This window comes from Mirounga angustirostris, unplaced genomic scaffold, assembly GCF_029215605.1.
Source record: "Mirounga angustirostris isolate CCGP_5_RB_7025 unplaced genomic scaffold, mMirAng1.0.hap1 SCAF_15, whole genome shotgun sequence".
In the NCBI taxonomy this organism is placed as follows: domain Eukaryota; kingdom Metazoa; phylum Chordata; class Mammalia; order Carnivora; family Phocidae; genus Mirounga; species Mirounga angustirostris.
This window is the reverse complement of record NW_026991723.1, coordinates 48,825,990-48,848,739: the sequence shown is the minus strand read 5'-3', so window position 1 is coordinate 48,848,739 and position 22,750 is coordinate 48,825,990. Positions and strand designations below refer to the sequence as shown.

The 22,750-nt window shown below is 36.5% G+C and overlaps 1 non-coding gene across 1 annotated transcript; it reads left to right on the top strand.

The window, feature by feature from the left end:
• Positions 1 to 17,709: 17,709 nt before the first annotated feature.
• On the top strand, positions 17,710 to 17,812 carry LOC123850324 (U6 spliceosomal RNA). Its single transcript, XR_006792290.1, has one exon. It is a non-coding gene; the product is annotated as a U6 spliceosomal RNA (small nuclear RNA).
• The last annotated feature ends 4,938 nt before the right edge of the window (positions 17,813 to 22,750 follow it).

The following is a 22,750-nucleotide window of genomic DNA, read 5'->3' as shown; positions in this document are numbered from 1 at the left end:
AAGGTGTTTCCACAGGGTACCCCACAAGAATTCTCCCTTGAAAAAAGGTCTCAGTTTCTCCAGTTAGTATTCCCACTCCAGGATCTGAAGTTCCCAACTGTGGTTTCTGAAGACTCCCTCTTGTCTTGTCATTTGAAAGTCTAGAGAAAACCTGCTTGACTAAGTATTCCACTATATTCTTTCCACATTTCCATTTTTTCATCAATGTATTTATTAAAATGGCCACTGATGATTTTCTTTTTATTCATTTATCACTGGCAGAAGCATCAAGTTCCTGATCCACATATTTGCAGCTGGTGAAAAAACCTTGTTATTTCACAGGCCATGCTTTTTCTTTTTCTTTGCTGCTCAGCTCCATTCTACAAGAGCAAACATCTGAGTAGCAGCAGGACCTGCTGGTCTGAGCACAAGTCTGGGAGTCAGTAACTTTGAGTTCAAATCCCAACTCTGACACATGTTTGTTCTGAAGATGTGAGCTGTCCTATAAAAGCACTCTCCATGGCATTCACACAAGCCTAGAAATTACTGTGCTTATATGCTACCACAAAGAAATCTTTCTTGCAGCTGGGCTTATGGCATTTTCAATAGTCATCTAATGGAGGTTTGGTCTGCCGCAAAAAGTGTAGCAAAAGGCAGAGAGCAAGTGGCCCAGCTTGCCTTTCAGTGAGAATGACTTTGACTGCTCAGTCCAGTAGGTGGCAAAAGGAAGATTTCAAGGTCAATTTCCTCACTTTTCAAACCTGTGATTTCATATTAGAGGATCAGGCTGTCAGCCTTCCTGTGTCTACAATTCTCTCTGGGAAGGTTAATGTTACTTCTAAGCTTAATAATGACCCCAAAGTTAGAAATGTACTGTAAACATCCTGAATGTGATGAATAAGTCAAAATAAACAAGGATACTAAAAGCAAACTGTGCTTGGAATTATTTACAGCTAATACTGACTGCAAAATAAAAGGAAAACATAAGCTAAGATTGTATCCATCGAGGATCAGATTTGTATATGAAAAGGGAAGCATTTAATCAAATATGCAGATGTACCATCTTCATGCTATGAAACTGAAAATTTCCAGTCTAGTGTTTAGCAACATATAAGCCAACACAAATCTTCTGAAAATTAAGTTCTTAATGAAATTTTAAAAATATAAAGTCTCAGCATTTTCTTATGTAAAATAAGTATAGCATCATCTCTCTTACTCGTATCACAAGTTCATAATGGGTTTAAATATGCCTTTTATGTTAAAGAGCTAAAGTGAATTGCAAATCACTATAGAATCATCAGATTTGGCCCCGGTCTTAAAAACTTGTTAAAAAGTATTTGTCAGGTATTCTAAGCTATCATGATTTTTGCTTTTCTCTAGTACAGTGGTCCTCAACCTGGCTGCACATTGAAATCATCTAGGGAGCTTTTTAAAAATTTCCAATTCCCAACCCCATCCTAGACCAATTAAACTAGGAGATCTAGGGGTGGGACTGAGAAATTACTATCTCAAAGGGTGCTTCTGAAGTGTGGGTAGAGCAGAGAACCACTAATGGAGTGCAAATCTACTTATATAATAATAAACTGGAAAGCCAAGAGCTAACAAATGAAAGCTAGGCATGCTCCAGGATGTGATGCAAACATCTTCCTAACCTTTATATTTCTTCTTATGTGCAGTTTTCCATTAAGCTTCTAATTATTATCTCACCTAATAAAGCTTGGAAGACCAAAGGATTAGTGAGAGAGAAAATCAGGACCCATCCCCACAATTTGGACTAATTAGAAAACTCTATTTAAATTAAGGGAAATTCAACAAGTTAAGATACTTTTAAAAGAAATGTAGTTTTCTGCCTCAAAATGCCATTCTTATTCAAACAAAGGCTTATAAGTTCAACCAATGCATCTTTCATTCATTGAGTGAGGCTTGTAGAGGTCCTTCAGGGATTTCCTTCAATGAATAAGTTTTTAAAATTATGTGTCAAATCACTATGTTATGCATTTGAAACTAGTGTAACATATGTATCAACGATACTTTAATAAAAAATAATTTTAAAAATAAAATAAAATAACATAGGAAAAGTTGAAATAAAAAAATAAAATGTGTCATTAGCAAGTAAATTGCATCAGTGTATCATCTGTGTAGAAGATGTTAATATATTTGTAATAATGATCAGATGACTGTGACTTTATAATAAGTAACAAATATAATATTTGTAGTAGTCCTTATTTTCTTAATTCTTCCCAACTACAGTTGGGAGATTCTGATACTTTCTTCTACCTGTAGACTCAGTTGCAGACACCCACTCATTTCTCATTCCAGCTTTCTGTCTTTCTATCTCCATCTCTGTCTCTGTCTCTGTCTCTGTCTCTCTCTCTCTCTCTCCCACACACACACACATACACACACTCAATCTTTGAAAATGTAGATGTGTCATCATCTCAATTCTCCAACTAGCAGAGCCTAGAATTAGTCTTGTTTCCCACAGGCCTGACATCTACTGAGCTGGGTATGAGAACTGGCATCTTAATCATTGCTGAGACTATACTGTCTCATCACCATTTGACTCAGAGCTAGACTGAGGGACTCGCCAGTCAGGGACAATAAAATGTTATAAGAATTAGAGTTATTACTGGACATGTAATGAGAAAACCAATCAATCAGAACTCTTCTGAAGAAGAGTACTATATTCCATTGGTAAGAATGAGCCACCTTCTGAGGAAGGAGAAATAAGATCATCAAGGAAGTTAACTGCCTGCCAAAGAGTAAGGATCTGGCTACAGGACTTTTGAGGTGAATAAGTTTGGGATTGTGGTTGACTTGCTCAGAACCATGTTAGGGAGGCTAGGCACTGCCACCATTCGTACTCAGTCTCCACCTTCCTGCCTGCCCCTTGCTTTTCTTTTAAGTCAGTGGTCCTCCAAGTGAAATCTCCAGACCTACAGTGTCTCCTGAAAACCTGTTAGATTCTCAGGCCTTTCCTCAGATCTACTCAATCAAAAATTATAGTGTGGAACCCAGTAATCTGTGTTTTAACAAGTTCTTCAGATCATGCTGATGCATTCTTCAACTTCAGAACCATTGCTCTAAGGGTTGAATAGAAATTAAAGAGTAAAAAACAAAAAAACAAAAAACAATGCTACAGATAGTATTCCATCCCTGACTAATATTCTGTACAATGTCCCTATCTAGATTTCCAGTTCCTCATTAGGAATGGAACCATTTCCTCACCTCTAACCTATTGTGGCTGAGATCCTATCACTATCTAGCTAGTATCATTCCTCCATTATCAAGGATGTAGTTCCTGTACTACATTGATTCATTCAATCATCCCCTGAACACTATCATGAATGTACTGACTGCTTCTAATAACTACCAATGCTTCTTTTACCCCTCTCCAACTCATGACTACCTGATCTTACACAGTGAAGGTTCTCCTGGTTTGTCTCCCTTAATTTCCTTAATCATGAGTGACTAAATGAAATCCAAGTACTTTCTATGGCAAAGGACCTGCTACAGCTTGTAGCTAAATGGTTTAGGTATCTTCAGTATCAAATCACCTTCCTTAACCTTTCCACACACTATCCAACAACCAGAGGTTGTGCTAAAATATTTAATAACTCAATCTATGAGGAAAAAAAGTCATGATCTGTAATGTTTGCCAATTTCTGAGATGTAAATACTCCCACTTAACTACCAACATGATGTCACCAAATGTAGAGTTGCAACGAGATGCGTATAATCAGCTCTGGAGAAACTGTGAAAGCCAGCTGCAGCCTACCACTGTCAGAAACTTACAGAAATCTGAATAACTCTCTATCCAAGTCCACCAAATTTATAAATACAAAAGTGTTAAAATGAAAATATAACACTAGCAAGTATGAGAACATAAGCCTACAAAACCTCAGGTTAACATAGTTAACGTCTACATTTCTCAACATTTATTCTGTATCCAGTAAGCAATATGAATAGAGCAGTGGGCAAAATAAACATGGTACTTTTTTAACAAAGGGTAGATAATAAACACAATAAGTAATTTAAAAAGGTATATTAGATGGTGATAAGTGCTAAAAGAAAAGTTAAAGGAGGTAGAGAATATTCACGGTTTCAATTTTAAATAGTAGTCAGTGAAAGTCTCACTGAGAGGCAGGCATTTAAGCCCAGGCCTAAAGGAAATGAGGGAAGAATTTTTCATAGAGAAGCAACAGCAAGTACAAAGGTCCTGAGGTGGGAAAGAACTTAGCCTTCTCAAGCCACAGCAAGGAAGCAGTACGTCCTTGGTGGAATGAACAAGGAAATAACATAAAAGAATGAAGATCATGTGAGGGCTTGAAGGATTTTCACAGTGATATGGGAACCCTTGGTGGGTTTTAAGCAGAAGAGCGACATGATCTGACACACATTTTAGCAGGATCATTCTGGTTTACATACAGAGAATAGATTCTTCTTGTGCAAATTGAAAGATGTGTGCAAACAGGACAACTGTGTAAGAAGGTATTACAGCAACCCACAGGAGAGATGGTAGTAGAATGAGCCAGAGTGGTAGCAATGGAGATTAAGAGAAATGGTCAGATTCTGAATGTGTTATGAATATAGACGCAACAGATTTGTTAATGAATTGGTCATGGGGTATATAAGAGAGAAAGGAATCAATGTCAACTCCAAGGTCTTTGATTTGAGCAGCAAGAGGATTCAGGTGGCATTAGATGAGATAACGAAACTGGTAGGAAGAGACTGAGAAATTCAGTTTTGGACGTGTTATATTTGAAACGATTATTAGATAACGAACAGAAGATGTAACATAAATAGTACATGTAAGAGCATGGAGTTCAGGGCGCCTGGGTGGCTCAGTCGTTAAGCATCTGCCTTCGGCTCAGGTCATGATCCCAGGGTCCTGGGATCGAGTCCCACTAGGGCTCCCTGCTCAGCAGGAAGCCTGCTTCTCCCTCTCCCACTACCCCTGCTTGTGTTCCTGCTCTCGCTATCTCTCTCTCTGTCAAAAAAAAAAAAAAAAAGAAAGAAAAAGAGCATGGAGTTCATGGGACAATTCCAGGGTAGAGCTGTACATTTGTGAATAGTCAGTGTATAGATGGTATTTAAAGCCATGAGACTGGATAATTCCAACAGTCAATTCAGGCATAGAATGGAAGAAGTCCAAGAACTGAGCCTTAGGAAAAACCAGTAAAGGTGATAAAGACAGGAACCAGAAAAGTGGGATTTCTTGGTTCATGGATTTCTGTGACTAACTTAAGATAGAATCAGATGCATTAACAAACATAGAGCACTTACTAAATGCTAGGTGCTATTTCATCTAAAGTGTCGAAGTCTTATAACACTAAGTTGCATTAATAATGAAGATAAGATTGATAAGGAAAGCCTGTCCTTACTAGGGAAGGGTATTTTACTTAACATAGCCTAGTTTCCAAATAAAGAGTATCCAAGTTAAAGATGATTCACTGTTCTCATTCAAATTGGAAAAAAGAACAACAAAAAAATAAATCCATTATTTTAAACTTTCATTCCATTTCCCTCAACTGCCAACTCCTCCTTGAAATATGCCCTGATTGTAATCCTTCAAAATTCATCTTACATTTGATCTACTACTCCATAAACTTTTCAGTTGCTCCCAACTATATGTTCACTCCCTTCTTAACCTTCCACAAAAGTAGGGTTGGCTTACTCTTACAGCACCCACTTTATTTCAATTTATAAAAGTCATTTACATTTTTTTCCCAATTCCTTGCCCTTCCTTCCTTCTTTCATATACTCACCATTCATTCTATCAACAAATAAGAATGCGCAAGGTACTATGCTCAAGGCATGTGATCTTTACATGTCTTTATATATCTAACCTCCTGGAAGGGAGCTTTGCAGATTTTAGGAGACCAATTAAAAATATCAGGTAATTTAAAGAATAGTTTTCTTAGTTATTATTTAAAATGTCTTGGCTCTTGTTCTGTCTTTTCTCTGAAATTAAATACCTGTGCCAACACATAGGCATACCCAAGAAATAGCACAGTGAGAGAAAGTTTCATGGAATGGAAAGAACATTTGGACCACTGCTTAGTAGCTCCCAATTTCAAATCTTGTTTGGTAAGGAGAAAGACAAAGCATTGCTGTGAGTCTCAAACGACCTGCACAAATGCAGTCCCAACAATACAATCAGAATTTGTTCTTTATATAAATTTTATCCCCTTGCTTCTGTCATCAAGAATCAGAGTGAATATGTTCCTCCAGGTTGTGTTTTCAGAAGTGGGAGTTCATTCCCAAGTGGCTGATTTACTCCCAAGACTAGCTCATTAGCAGCTGTATCCTGCCTTTTGGTTCTTTTTTTTTTTTTCACTAAAGTTTAATTATTGTACAACAAAGAAGCAACATCTACTGTTGTATATATGAACAAAAGACTACATTCTGAACCAGTTTTTAGCTTTTTCATGATCCTCACTTTCTTTTATTCCAATTAAAAAATAAAATTAAAATTAATTTTAAAATTCTTCTCTAGTCCTAAGTTCCAATGACCAGAACTCAAAATTTTATTTATGGGTAGAGTTGTATTTATGCAAAAATATCCCGTCATGTGGGAAACAAAATGATATAAGTGAATATGGCATGTTGTCTTTGCACTGGATATTACAAATGCTATATGATATAATGATGGTAGGTTTTTAAATTTCTTTATTTAAAGTATTACTTTCTGCACAAGATAAACTCTTTATATTTGGACTTGGGATCCAGGAATACCTAGAAAGTTATAATATGCAATTATAACCACTTTGCAATTGTATTTATAATTGTAACCAAAAAATCATGCTTTTTCTTTTCTGTTGATAGAACCAAAACAAAATTACATTATGTTGGCAAATATGTGATAATATATTTGTTCAAAGGAGTAAAAGAACAAAACTTTGTCAAAGATATGTTTCATCCACCAAAGGCTGTATAAAGTTCTTAATTATATGTCTTTATGTATAAACTACAGACATTGGAAGCAAAACACTTGGAAGTATTGTTACCTTGCGTATTAGAAATTTTACCAAAATTTACTTGGTTACTTATGCCAGAAAAATAAAAAAATAAAATCCTTTTATTATTAAACAGGCAATTCTTATCCTTTATGTTCTTTATATAATTCAATACATGTCTAATCAAAGTAGATTTTAAGTAGAATAAATCACTTATGAGCACTGTCTATTAGAGGTTCATTCATAAATAAAGTGGAACAAAATAGAAGGCTCTACTCCCTGAAACTTTCATAGATTTCTGAGAATTAGAAATGATAATGTAAATGATGTAATGTATGGTGATTAACATAACAATTAAAAATTTTTAAAAAGAAATGATAATGTATACAAATGTTTTTGAAATCCGCTATAGACTAAAAGAATATGAAATATATGGCTTTGCTTTTAATTTTTTAGTTTTTATGAAACATACATGCAGAACAGTGAATAAAACAGTCATTATACAGTTTATATTTATTAGTATAATTACTAACTCCTATATAACCATAATGGGTCAAGAATAGGGCACTGCCAACCCTCCAACAAGTAGAGAATTGCTGAGTCATGGAAAAAGGAAAGGAAGGAAGGAAGGAAGGCAGAAAGAAAAGAAGAGAAAAAGGATAGAAGTAATGTAAATAGTCAATCTAATCCACTAAAATGAACTATGTTTTGGTACTAAAGTGTAAAAGGAAAATGTAAAATTAATCCATTTAAAGTAAGTCATAACTAAGAAAAATATTAACACAAATAAAATTTATGTTATAGATTGAGAACCATAAATAATTCAGGAATAATAACATAAATTTATTTCTTAAATCAGTAGTATAATCCTGTTATTAGATCATCTAATGGAAGAATGCATCTAGAATTCCATGTAATGTAAGATGAATACAAGTGTCATATTTATAAGGTTTACTCAATATACCAAAGTGTAAGAAAAAATCTCAGACAACTTGAAAATTGCACTGTCACATTACAAAAAATTGCAATATCAATAGGTTCTTAAAGGAGTCTTCATCAGACACAACTTATCTTGGGTCTGGCATATAACCAGTCTGAATTTCTAAATGCTTCTTTGTGTAAACACACACAGTTATACTAGACAAAATGGAAAACATCCAACATACTGTACTGGTTTGAGAATGTGGAGACAGGATTCAGTTTCAAGTCTTGCTTTGAGCTTTCTATATGACCTTCGGTAAATCACTTAACCTCAGCTGACTCAATTTCTTCTTAAAATGAAGACACATGTTTATTTACTAATCCACTCATTCATTCATCAAGTATTTATTGAAAGCCCACTATGTGCCTCGCACTATTTTAGACACTGGGAATGCAACAGTAAGCATGTATCTTACCTCCCTGTATATATGCAGACAGGAAAGGAGTAAACCCATAAGCCAGAAAGCAAATAAGGAAAACAAAAAAAAACAAAAAGCAAAAACAAGAGGTGCTATGAAGAGAATCCTCCTGGCAATCTAATTTCTGAGAAACTGGAATTTTTCTCTTTAAGTTTTCACAGTTTTACAGTAGGGAGGGAAGGTTCACTTTTGTTTCTAACCATATTCACATTCATCTAAGTTAATGCTCACCTATTCCCAGAGAAACGTTGATATCTCACACAAGACATTTCATTCACTCACAGAAAATATACATAACTGCCAGGGAATTGCACGAGGGAAAATTTCCTCCTAAACATGAAAGAGCAAGAAGTGATGAGCTAACCTTTGGTTTGCTTGTTTTGAAGATAATATATTGCCTGAGTTTTCCAGGGTGAAGAGCTCACTCAACTAGAGAATGAACAGAAAAAGTAAATAACTAACCCCATGAGGAGATGCTCCTAAAAGCTATTGCATTCTTTCCTCACAAAGATTAATTTTAGAAAATTCAAGTTTCTCTTCTTTCCCTACGTGCCTCCTTAAAACTTTGTATCAGGACATCTGCCATTAGCTCTCAGCATATAATTTCCACAAATTAAGCATATATGGTGTATATTTGTTGTGGAAACTGGACAGTTTTCAGACAGATCAATCTACTTCCATACCTTAACATGCCTTGTCTACATGCAAAGAACTATTTAAGGGAATTCAAAACATTAAATGGAGGAAAGCATGTGAATAAAATAATGATGCCTGATTTTGGAAAAATAAGCAAATGAACAGACCTCCACTACCATGATCACAGTAAAATCAGGCCTTGGGCAAAGAAGGTTCCTGCCAGAGAATTACTAGCTCTCTAGAAATGGACCACAGAACTAGATAATCCCATTGGTGTTCCATAATTGGATATCTGATTCACAAAGATGAATTTACACAAGAGAAAAAGAAAGCAGTAAAAGTATGGAAAAATATAGAGAAACATGAGAGAGAGAGAGAGATCTAACTTGAGAACCATTAATATAACAATAGCTGCTCCCTCATCTTCAAATTTCCCCTTTATGAAGATGCCTAGCCTATCTACAGCCAGTCCTTCGTCCCAAGGTCCACATGCTCATTTCTAACCATCTTTTGAATAATTCTGCATCTGAAACTAAGTATCTCTAAAATCCTTCAAAATGTATTCATTTTTAGGATTCACCTTTTCATGATTATTCAATTTGCAAAGTCTACTGTTACTTTTCAAAAAGTTTTCTTTATTATATTCAAAACTGGAAACAGGCTTTCCTTCCTTTCTCTGTTATTGTTTGCTAGCATGATCTCCAGTATCCAATAAGTAGACCCTATTCTTTTTTTTTTTTAAAGATTTTATCTATTTATTTGACAGAGAGAGACACAGCAAGAGAGGGAACACAAGGAGGGAAAAACAGGCTTCCCGCCGAGCAGGGAGCGCGATGCGGGGCTCGATCCCCGGACCCTGGGATCATGACCTGGGCCGAAGGCAGACGCTTAATGACTGAGCCACCCAGGTGCCCCAAGTAGACCCTATTCTAGATATATACAGCCTTTCATCAAAAACTTCAGACCTTTTTGTCAAAATTCAAGTCAAACCAGAGTCCCATTGAGAGAACATGGACTCAGTCCAAGCAAGAACTCACTTATTAACCAAACACAAGTTTGTCTGTTTTGTTTTGTTTGTTTTTTAATCTGAAAGGTAACAGTGGCTGCACCAGTCTGCATTCCCACCAAGAGTGCACGAGGGTTCCTGTGCAGCCACTGTGGAAGACACTGTAGAGGTCCCTCAAATAATTAAAAATGGAATTGCCATATGACCCAGTCAGTAATCACACTACTGGGTATTTACCCAAAGAATATGAAAATGCTAATTCAAAGGGATACAGGCACCCCTATGTTTATTGCAGCATTATTTACAATAGCCAAACTATGGAAGCAACCCAAGTATCCATCAATAGATGAATGGATAAAGAAGATGTGGAATGGATCACAATGGATATTATTCAGCCATAAAAAAGAATGAAATCTTGCCATTTGTAATGACATGGATGGAACTAGAAAGTATTATGCTAAGCGAAATAAGTCAGTCAGACAAATACCATATATGATTTCACTCATGTGGAATTTAACAAAACAAAGGAGCAAAGGAAAAATGTAAAAAAGAGACAAACCACAAAACAGACTCTTAAATATAGAGAACAAACAGAGGTTGGTTACCAGAGGGGAGGTGGGTGAAGTATGGGTGAAATAGGTGAAGGGAATTAAGAGGTACACTGATCTTGATGAGCACTAGGTAATATATGGAATTGTTCAATCACTATATTGCACACCTGAAACAAATATAACACTGTATGTTAACTACACTGGAATTAAAAATAAATTAAATTAAAAAAATAAAAAATCTAGAAGGCAGCACTCAGCAGACAGGGAAAAAGTACAAATTTCAAATTCTAACACAGTAACATATATCACATGACCTTGAGAGAGTCTGCTCTCCTTTCTTCATCCCATTTTTCTCCTCTACAAAAGGTAATAATCCCGGTCTCATAAAATTAAAAAAATAATTAAGTCAGTGATTTAAGCCAGGGAAAGGCATAAGCACCTTTTAAACTAGTTGTGATAATTAGAGCTATGAATACGGAAAGGGGGACCCATGAGTACCTACAGACCATGTATAAGCTAGTCTCATAATAAAGGTCAACAAGGTTTTGTCAAACAAAAGGGCTAAATCAGTGTTTCCCAAAATTTGCCCCCTGGGAAACCAAGTCCCAAAGAGGTTATCTCTTAAAATTCTGTAGTCAAGTGAACTTTGGAAATACTCTACAATAGATACGCAGCAGAATGATTCCCAATACCCATTAGTATATTAAAGTCCCAGAAATCTTAGAGTAAAATAATTTCTAATATTTTTTGACATAAGTTTCCTGAGCTTCTTTGACGATAGAATCCTTTTTGTCAGAAACTATCTAATAAAAGAAGTTAGTATTAATAGTATACGTTTTATTTCCCCAAGTCTGTGAAGTATTATCTTTCTTATCTGTGCTCTCACCCCATGGAATCCATAGTTGATTCAGCTTAAAGTAAGTAGAGTTTTGGGGGTTTTCCACGTTACTAAATGAAGCTCCACTGTGGCATTTGTACCACTCCTTATTTAAATCTTGCGAGAAGTGCTTTCATTTACTTTACGGCCTTTTCAATCTCTTACATATTCACCCAGACTTCCTATTTGAAACACCTTCTCAAGGACTTTTGAAGAATTCTGTTTTACAACACCAGGGTATTTAGAAGAAATATTTCCTTCTTCCTATGAGTTTATTTTGCTCTGCTAACATCATCTGACAGAACTTTACCTTTGCATTTGATGAAGCCTCTTTCAAGGTGTGTTGACATGTCAGTTGATGGTCTAGCAACTCTATTAATGATTTGTAGCTGTTAAAGTGTTGCTTTTGTAAAAATGTATGTACCACTTGAAAAATCAATCCAGAGCATTCTACAGTTCAACCCTCACACATAAGCAGTAATATCAATTTCACTGTCAAAAGTGAAATAACTGGAGACTTGGTTGACCAGATTCTACCACTCCCCAACTAGACCAGGATACCAAGCTATTGCCTCACTGTCCAAAGTTGTCAATTTTCTGCTCTACCTAGTCCTGGAGCTCTCAACTGTTTTATACTCATGCTTGCATTCTCTTCTGTTATTATTTGAAATATCAAGAGAGTTAAATAATACTACTAAAGACAATTTTAAATTACCTTAATATGAAACATGCCTATTTCAGAGGCACCTGGGTGGCTCAGTCAGTTAAGCATCTGACTCTTGATTTCAGTTCAGGTCATGATCCAGTCCTGCATCAGGCTCTGTGCTCAGCAGGGAGTCTGCTTGAGGATTTCTCTCCCTCTGCCCATGCCCTCTGCTTGCTCTCTCTCTCTCTCAAATAATTAAATAAATTTTTCTTAAATGCCTATTTCAAACAACATTTTTTGTGCTTCTCCTGGAAATTCTGAGAAAAACTCTGGAACCAAGTATAAGGAATGGAGCTGGGGCAGTGGATGCTAGTTAAGAATACCAGACCTAGGTTACTTACGATAGCTTTTAAATGGTCTTAGTGCCTTTCTTTCTGATCCTACTTTCTGCAATTTCTCTTCACATTTACCATTCATTCATTCTTTGGAGTTCTAAAGGCCAGCATTTATGTTCTTATATACTTCATACATTTGAAGAGTTATATATAAATTAAAGGAAAAAAATGAAGCAAGCTCTTTGAATATTTGCTAATAACTAACCCATCTACATCAATCCACATTTTCTAAAGAGCTGATGGAAAACACTGACATTAAAGAATGTATTCTAGGGGTGCCTGGATGGCTCAGTGGGTTAAGCGTCTGCCTTCAGCTCAGGTCATGATCCCAGGGTCCTGGGATCAAGCCTCACTTTGGGCTCCCTGCCCAGCGGAGAGTCTGCTTCTCCCTCTGCCTCTGCCCCCTTGCTCATGCTTGCCCTCTCGTGCTCTCACTCTCGCTCTCTCTTTGAAATAAATAAAAATCTTTTTTTTTAAATTTAAAAATTTAAAAAATGTTTTAAAAGAATGTATTCTATAAAAGAGTTCTGTGGTCAAATGACCTGGGGGTTGTCAAAAGAGTTTAGAAACACTGGTTTAAACAGGTCCTTATCTTAGGACCATTCAATATACTAATGTTCTTTATGACTCTCTAAGAAGAGCATATAGGATACAATATTCCCCAATTATTTAACCATGTAAACTTTTTATTTTGTCATATATATATTAACATATGCCAGAAGCGAGTCTAGTAGAAAAATGACCCAAGTCAGGAACAAGGCCTTCAGGGAACTCTGGGCCAAGTCAGGCCTCCATTGTGGTTACTCCAGGTATGGTGAAGTAGAAACAGCACTCTATAGGAACTTATATTTATTCCCAACCCCCCTCAAAAATAGCAGGAGCTAAAAATAACATTAAGACATTTTCCAAATATGCTTAAAATATGCTCAAACAAGCCACTGAATTTATCATTTTCAAATTTTAAAACAGTAGAGAATATAAGTAAATTTGAAGTTTCCCAGATTAAATTTAGAATGATATATTACTTACAATTTTTTTAGAGAGGGAGAGGGGAGAGGGAGAGAGAGAATCTTAAGTAGGCTCCACACCCAGCACAGAGCCAGACACAGGGCTTGATCTCACAACCCTGAGATCATGACCTGAGCCAAAATCAAGAGTCAGACACTTAACTGACTGAGCCACCAGGTACCCCAAGAATGATATATTACTTATAAAAGGAAAAATACAATCATCGTTTGATTATAATTGTTTAAAATAAAGTCTATCTTTCAGTATACAAAATCTGGTCTTGGAATTGTTCCAGTTACTATTCTCACATACAAAAATCACCCCAAAACTTGATAGCATAAAACAAGAATTTTTATTACGCTCACAAAGACTGTGAATCAAAAATTCAGAGTATAGCTTGTTTCTGCTCTTTGATATTTTGGGCCTCAGCTGCCAGTGATTCAAATAGCTAGAGCTGGGACAGCTGAGGCTAGAGACCCACTTTTCAAGGTGGTGCCTTCACCCACACACACATGCAGCACCTTGGAATGGAAGGCTGCAAAGTTGGTGCAGGTGAAGTGATTAGCTGAGCACATGTATGCATGGCCTCTCTAGCCTGGGCCCTCAGCATAGTCAGGCTTCCCACATGGCATCTCATTGGTCCAACAAACAAGTCAGAACACCCAGGGCCTTTTATGATCTGGTCTCACGAGCCACAGAGTATCACTTCTGCCATACTCTGTTGGTTTTAGCAGTCACTAGCCCACCCAGGTACAAGGGGAGTGGACAGAGACCCCATATCTCAATGGGAGAATTGCCAAAAAATTAAACTGTCACAGAAATACCGTACAAGAAGTTTCTAACATCTTTTTCCACCAAAAGAACCTCTAGACTTCATCTCTCAGGTCCACATGAGATAAAGTGAATTGGCATGATAGGATGGTTCGGGGCAAATAAGGACATAAGCTTAGAGAAGAATAACAGAGCTTAAGAGCTGGAGATTGAGAGAAAATGGAGTGTGAGTATTGGTGAGGGAACTGCTGTCTTCATTTTTGCAGAAAAGAGAAAAATAAACAAATACGAAATACGACACTTGGTTGAAAAATTAAGAAGTGTGGGCGCCTGGGTGGCTCAGTCGGTTAAGCGGCTGCCTTCGGCTCAGGTCATGATCTCAGGGTCCTGGGATCGAGTCCCGCATCGGGCTCCCTTCTCTGCGGAAAGCCTGCTTCTCCCTCTCCCACTCCCCCTGCTTGTGTTCCCTCTCTCGCTGTGTCTCTCTCTGTCAAATAAATAAACAAAATCTTTAAAAAAAAAAAATGTTTAAAAAAAAAAGAAAAATTAAGAAGTGGCCTTCTCATTTGTGAGTTCGGATCAAAGTTCCCTCTATTATCAACATTAATCAGATGGTTGCCTAAATATATTAGTAAAAAGCACACCTTGTGCTGGATTAGCAATTCGTATATAGGTGTAACAGACTAATCTTCCCTGAGATATGAATGAATCAACTTTTCAAATGGCTATGTGCATCTGTGCCTTCACCTGTATTAGTTTTTCATCTATTCATGCAGTCATTCAACAAATAGGTCCTGACTACTTTCCATGTGTCTCTACCGTACTGGTTGCTGAAAACATATGGATAAATGGTACTGTTAGTTCCTGCTCTTGGACAACACAGTCTAGAGCTACGTTTTCACCTTCACTTGTTCAACTTCTTTTTTTTAGGCAGTTGCTATCACAGTAGAAGCTTAAAATCATCACATGTTAATTAAATGCGGGTTAAATGATGAGACAACCAAACAAACAAAAAACCCACAAAACAGTGTATTAATAAGTCACAAAATGAATGGTATAGACAATAAGTTAAGTTCAGAGTAGAAAGGGATCACTATGGAACTGGGCAAACTAAGAAAACTCCATGGAGGTGCTTTAGAGATTCATTCTCTAAAAAAAGATAACTCACTAATTACCAAATATTGAGCTTTATTTGTACCGATTTACACTTTCAAAGGTATGTGACAATTAAGAATTGTGCTATATAACACATGACGTATGGAAAATGGTATGTGCTTTTAACTTATCTAATCAAATTATATTTAGCTCCACTGACCAAGTTTGGTGAAAAGACTAACATCAATAATTTTTTGTGTTTCAGTACATTCCACTCCCCTACATGCCTTTCTCTCCCTTTCTCCTCCCCCCTCCCTCCCCCAGTCCCTCAACCCCATTCCTCTCATTCATTCATTTCATATTGTACCAAGACATCAGAACTTACAAAGTCCAAGAAAAATAGAGCAAATTCTCAATCAGGGGTCATTCTTGGCCATGGCTAAAAGTAGTCACTGTCCTTGTTAACTGACTTCATTCAGAGGTGGCTGGTGTTGTTACTGGCTCTACTCCATGTTGTCCAGTTGTCCCTATGGACTTTCTCCTCATCTGTCAAGTCAATGTTGGGGCTTATTGTCCAATCTTTGGGGACACTTCCACATAAAAAAAAGCTTGTGTGAACTTTTCCCTAGGGTAAGGAGAACTAGAACACAAAAACACTAAGCACTGGCTGAACTTTCAGCCAGAAAATGTGTAAAATTATTTTTTTATTCTGTTGTTGATAAATCTATTCCAGCAAAAAGCCTAAGAACGAGGTATAAAATTATTAATATATCTCCCTGCTATAAGTGATAACTGCACTTTTTCTTTTATTTAAATGTCACCAACTTCCAGAAAAGAGCTACTCTGTTAAAAGGGGAGATCAAAGCACACAAATCTTGAACACCTATTAGCGGCACAAATGTGAGACAAAATATGTAAATGGCTCCGGTAATAAGAAAATGAAAAGGCATTTTCTGTTTAGTTATACATCTAACATATGTAAAATCAATCATTTTGCTCTGTGCTCTCATTTTTAAACCACTTGGTATTCATTGTAATTTATCCAATCATAATAAATTCATTTTACTTTGGAGATTATAGCCTAGATATTGTCATCCAATTTGTATATTTTTTAGGATCAATTGCTTACCAATACTGTGAATTTTTTTTCCTAATTTGAAAACTCAGTTGAAACAATAGTTTTTCATAACTGACAAGAAGCTCATAGCAGTAATCCTGGGGTTTTTTTTCTTTGCCTTTTTGACGGACGCACTTTTAACGCAGCATCTCAGTATCAGAGATTTCCATTGTTATCAACATGTTGCTTCAATCTATCTTTAATCTATACCACCAACTGAGGAATATTAACCATATTTTACATTTCAGTAGTCAATCTGCCTTTTCTATTTCCTTTATGAATAAAATACTTAGGTGTAATTCTTGACTGATCATATTAGCAGATGGTGATGGTATTGGTATAAAAATAATAACATTGCATTTAAATATGATTTCTCAGTTGAGAGCGTCATTTTACAGGAAGTTAAAATCACTCCCATCAGGGATATAACAAAGTTAAGTGTTTTGCCCAACACACTGAGCTATTAAGATAATCAAAAAACTTTTTTCCTCCTTTCCAATCTTTATGCCCACCTTCATCCCAGCTCCTCACTAAGTACTATCTATCCATGAATAGACTGCACATTTTAACTACCTCTACCAAAACAAGCTCCACAGCCCCATGGACTTGTGGAATATTATTGCTCAAAAATTCTTTGGAGGTTTTGAAACTTGGTTGCAAATTGGAATCACCTAGGGAGCTTTAAAAAATGCCTGTTGCCTGGGTCACGCCCCAGAGATTCTAATTTAATTGGTAGGGAGTGAGGCCTAAGCATCAGGATTTTTAAAAGCTCCCCAGGTGATTCTAACATGCAGCCATAATTGAGAACCACTGTTCTAAACCTTTGTTTTACAGATAAAACAATTAACCCTATCAGTGACACATGCAAATTTAATGTTAAAACTAAAGCTAAAACTTCAGAGTTCCAGTTAATAACTCATTTCACTAACCCAAATGTTTTCAAATGTGCTTCCCCAGGCCTGGGGCTCCTTGGAGCTACCGCAGTAGGGACCACAGAAATAATGGGGATAAAAGAGCAGTCAGAGGTTTAGACCCACGTACCCCTCAACAAGAGCAGCTTTGATTTTTCTTTTTTATATGCTGGATTTGCTTTGCAAGATTTTTTCCAGGCAAGAAATTAAAAAAAAAAAAAAAAGTCTATCTGCTTAAAGTAAAATGGAGTTTTAAACTATTGCAAATAGACCATACATTAAGTGGGAGATCCCCTTCTACGAAAAGAAAGAAAAAAAAAGGGAAGGACAGGGAAGGGAAGGGAAGAGAAGAGGAAGCTCACTGTAGCAGTATATATACTAAAATTGGACTAATACAGAGAAGATTAGCATGATCCCTACACATAGATAACACTCAAATTCATTAAGTGTTCCATTAAAAAAGAAAAAGAAGGAAAATTATGACTTCTTAAGGATAACTCAGGGCCCGTGGATAAAATTATATATGTTAAAATATAAATCTGGGGATTTTATCTGTTTCAGTCTAAGACAATGAAGAGTCCTTAAGGCCAGAAAGTAACTGCTTTTGATATCCCAATGTATATTTTATAATTCTCAAGGAGGGCTGTGTTCCTTCCAAGGTGTGAGATGGATTAAGACTGTCCCTAAGGGGCGCCTGGGTGGCTCAGTTGGTTAAGCGACTGCCTTCGGCTCAGGTCATGATCCTGGAGTCCCGGGATCGAGTCCCGCATCGGGCTCCCTGCTCGGCAGGGAGTCTGCTTCTCCCTCTGACCCTCCCCCCTTTCATGTGCTCTCTCTCATTCTCTCTCTCTCAAATAAATAAATAAACTCTTTAAAAAAAAAAAAAAAAGACTGTCCCTAAGGAACACAGTTTTGAGAGGTGAGAGAACTTTTCATCAAACAAATGAAACATCAAACAAATGTTTCATTAAACAATTTCCCATTAAAGGGAAATTGAGCAAGGTGGAAGGTCAGGAGAGGAGGCCAGAAAAGGCTGTAGGAATAAGAGCAGGAAGTTGGATAGCGAATGCTAAGGCAGGAATTCAGGTTCCTAGAAGAAACTAGATTTATATTTATTTCATAGGCTAAATAAAAAAGGCATACAGTGGGTGCCTGGGTGGCTCAGTTGGTTAAGCAACTGCCTTCGGCTCAGGTTATGATCCCAGAGTCCTGGGATCGAGTCCCGCATCGGGCTCCCTGCTCGGCAGGGAGTCTGCTTCTCCCTCTGACCCTCACCCCTGTCAAGCTGTTTCTCTCTCTCTCTCTCTTTCTCTCATAAATAAATAAATAAATAAAAATCTTAAAAAAAAAAAAAAGGCATGCAGCCTGAGAAGAAAAAGTGGAAGATGGCTATTTCACTGTCAAAATCTTTATCTGGAAAACCTCCATCCTTTTACCTTTGGAACAGCCTGGAACAATGAAAAAGTCAAGCCACAATGCTGAACATGCCTATTCACTGCAATGACATTGGCTAAGACTCATCAACATCTACTGAAATCTCGTAAGTTGTTACGTAGCACTTGTCTCTCTACTTTTGCTTATTCACATCTTTCTGCCTATGAATTTCCAGCAGTCATCCATTCTTTTATTTTTATTTTGATATATGTTTATATTCCCCATTACTATATAAAATCTCATTGATGTATTTCTGTTATTCATAATTGGAGATAGTATATAATTTATAAGAATAGCTATCATACACTAATCACCTACCACATGCCAAAAACCATGAGTGTTCAGCCTGTAAATATTATCTCTCATCCCCACAAAAACACTATGAAGTTAATGTGATCTACTTTCTACTCCTGGGGAATCTTGGGCTCAGAAAGGCTATTATAGCCCAAGGTCACACAACTTTAAACTATTTTCCTTAAGATTTTCAAAGCGCCTGTTGTTTACCATACCATACTGTTTCATTCTCTCCATAAGACCTCTGAATTAAGTGGAAATGCCCCCCATGTTTCTGAAATATGTAGGCCAGCAGTATTAAGCATATTTGAAGTTACTTTTATTTTCCATTAATGGGCCTCCATTTTCCTTTATACCCAGAGACCCTCAGGAAATTACTACTTTACTATGAAGTAAAGATTAAAGTAAAAAAGAATAAAAGTATTTATAAAAAGCATTTTGTAACATAGAATGATACTTATTTCTGAATGACACTTGAAAACTTTCATCAAATTTTATAAGGCGTAAACATTGTATATTAATGAATCTAGAAGCCCATCTCTATCTAATAGTTCATCTTAATGCCTATCTACCTTATAGCAGACCGTTACACACACTTATCTTTGAAAATCCTTTTTTTTTCCCCCTTTCCTCTTGCAAAATATCTAGAAAAAAACAGCATTGTTGGGGGTGCCTGGGTGGATCAGTCGTTAAGCATCCAACTCTTGATTTCAGCTCAGGTCATGATTTCAGGGTCATGAGATTGAGCCCCATGTTGGGCTCCGGGCTGAGCTCTGGGCTAGGTATGGAGCCTGCTTAAGATTCTGTTTCCCTCTCCCTCAGCCCCTCCCCCACTTCTCTCCCTCTCTAAAAACAAACAAAAAACAAAACAAAAGAACACAGCATTGTCATTAGCACTTTGGGTTTCAAATGTTAAATTGTTTCTTATTAAAATCTTAAAAATAGGGGTGCCTGGGTGGCTCAGTCATTGGGCATCTGCCTTCGGCTCAGGTCATGGTCCTGGGGTCCTGGGATAGAGCCCCACATCAGGCTCCCTGCTCCGCAGAAGCTCTGCTTCTCCCTCTCCCACTCCCCCTATTTGTGTTGCCTCTCTCGCTGTCTCTCTCTCTCTGTGTCAAATAAATAAAAATAAAATCTTAAAAAAAAATAAATAAATAAAAATAAAAATCTTAAAAATAAAATGTAGAGGTCCTTTCTTCCATTTACCAAGGATGCATGCTTTAACTCCTCTCTAAAACAAATCCACCATTGTATAAATCTAACTGACAAAACACTAAAGTAAGATTTTGCTGGATCATTTTGTATTTCACATATATGTATGGTTTTGTTAATAGTTGATATTGACTTGTGATATAATCAGTATTCAGCTTCCAAGGGTTACACTATTTCCAATTCTCTCTTCTTTCAAAATTTAATCATGTTGCAGACATCTTTGCTTGCTGAAATAAAAATAACTATAAGCTACTGAATACTTAATATATCTTAGACATTTCAATCATTTTAAGTAGAATGTATTGATTTATCCTCATGACAAATCTATAAGGAACATACAAATATTACCCCCATTTTACAGGTAAGAAAACTGAGTTAAGTAATGTACCCAAAGTTACTCGGTTAACAAGTGTATAGCATTGATTCAAATCCAGGCAATCTGACTGTAGAATCCTTTGATGACATGGCTACTCTTTGACATACAACTTTCATTCCCTTTAGTCCTTCTTTTACTCTGCCTTAAATTATTGTTATACCTCATTGCCTGCACAAAATTATAAACAAGAGAAAGAGACTCTATCTTTTATATTCCTTTTATCATCTTACCAGCATCTAAGATAAGGCCTTGCACAAAATAGGTGCCTAACAACTTGAACTAAAATATTAAATTAAATTGAACTAATTAAATTAATCATTTATTCATTCCATAAATATTTATTAAGTACATCTCTGTGCCAGTCACTGTAATATGTGATAGAGATAGAATGTTGAATAATATAAAGAAGGGCCTTTTTTGCCCTACTAAAATGAATATTCTAATTTGGAGACATTATTTTTTTAAATTTTTTATTGTTATGTTAATCACCATACATTACATCATTAGTTTTAGATGAAGTGTTCCATGATTCATTGTTTGTGCTTAACACACAGTGCGCCATGCAGAACGTGCCCTCCTCAATACCCATCACCAGGCTAACCCATCCTCCTACCCCCCTCCCTTCTAGAACCCTCAGTTTGTTTTTCAGAGTCCATCATCTCTCATGGTTCGTGAAGACATCATTTTTAAAAAAAAGTTCTAGTTAATCAGTGATACACTTGGTACAATTTTAGTTGTCTGTGCAAGAAACTCAACCAAAACTAGCTTAAATGAAAAGGCACCTTAATGTCTTACATTCCTGAAAAGTCTAAGAGGTGCTGACTTTAGACTCCATTAGATAGACCCAGGGCTTCAAAAATGACATCAGTAAATTTTGTCTTTCTCACTCTTGGTTCTGCTTTCCTCATTCTGTTTTGTCCTTAGGCAGAGTTCTCTCCACATGATGGCAACAAGAGCTCCCAGCAGCTCCAACTTAAAACCTAGCAACTAAGAGGTAGAGGATGTACTTTTTCCTTAAAGTTCCAGCAAAAATTTTTGGTGGGCTCTTACTGGCCATGTTTGGGTCACACATCCATCTCTAAATCAATCAAAATGGCCCAGCTAACTGGCCAGGCCCTGGTAATGTGCTCACAGCTCAACCCTGTGGTAAGTGGTGACTTCTAGAATGCTGGGGAAGAGGAAGCTTGCCAATAAATCATATAACTATTACTGTCAATGAGATAAAAGTGTTAGCTACTCCATATACTCACTGGGCAAGGAACAGTTCTCCATCCATATCCTTCAAAAAAATTACCCTTCATAAAATGATCACTACCCCCAAGAAAGATTTTGTAAACCTTAGTTTCAATCATTTTGTTGCATTGGTAACTGTACTAACCTCACCTGTTATATTTAACCCATTAGTTTAAAAAAGAGATAATCCCACCAACAAAAGCAGCAGGCTACTAGCCAGACTCTAAACTGATACATGCATTAAAGAGCTTAATTTGAGAGATACTTCATATTAAAAAAATCTAAATTTGAACAAAATGTTGTATTGCTTCTCCTAGATTGTTGGGATTATAATCTCTTCAATTTATACCATGTCCATAGAAATCCTTTCCTGAGTTCAATTTAAGCAATCTTTATCTCTATTGCATTGGCTAATCCCAAAACTGCTTGATAAAGACTGTCACAAAATAGCCCATAAAAAGTGAATTCAAAGTCAAACTGATTCACATATCAAATTCTGAAAAACAAAATTGTACAAAATGCAACTATAATGTATAAAACACACTGGGAGACCAAAATTAATGGGAAGGTCAGGGAATGGGGAGCAAACAGACATAATTGAAGTATTCATTAACTCCTTTCATTTTGGGGGACTGAATGTATAAGTAGTGATAAACAACCACCCAGTTGATTATGGGAACGTGGGGAGCAATCAAAGTTTAAAAAAAAAGGAACAAGAAATCAAGGTAGCTAAAGGGAATAACTTGGAAACAGATAAGAAATAAAAATAAAGAAAGCAGCTAACAAACTGAAAAAGGTGACAGGGGAATCCTTAGGGGACAGTAAGGGAAAGTGGGCTTTCACGAAATGT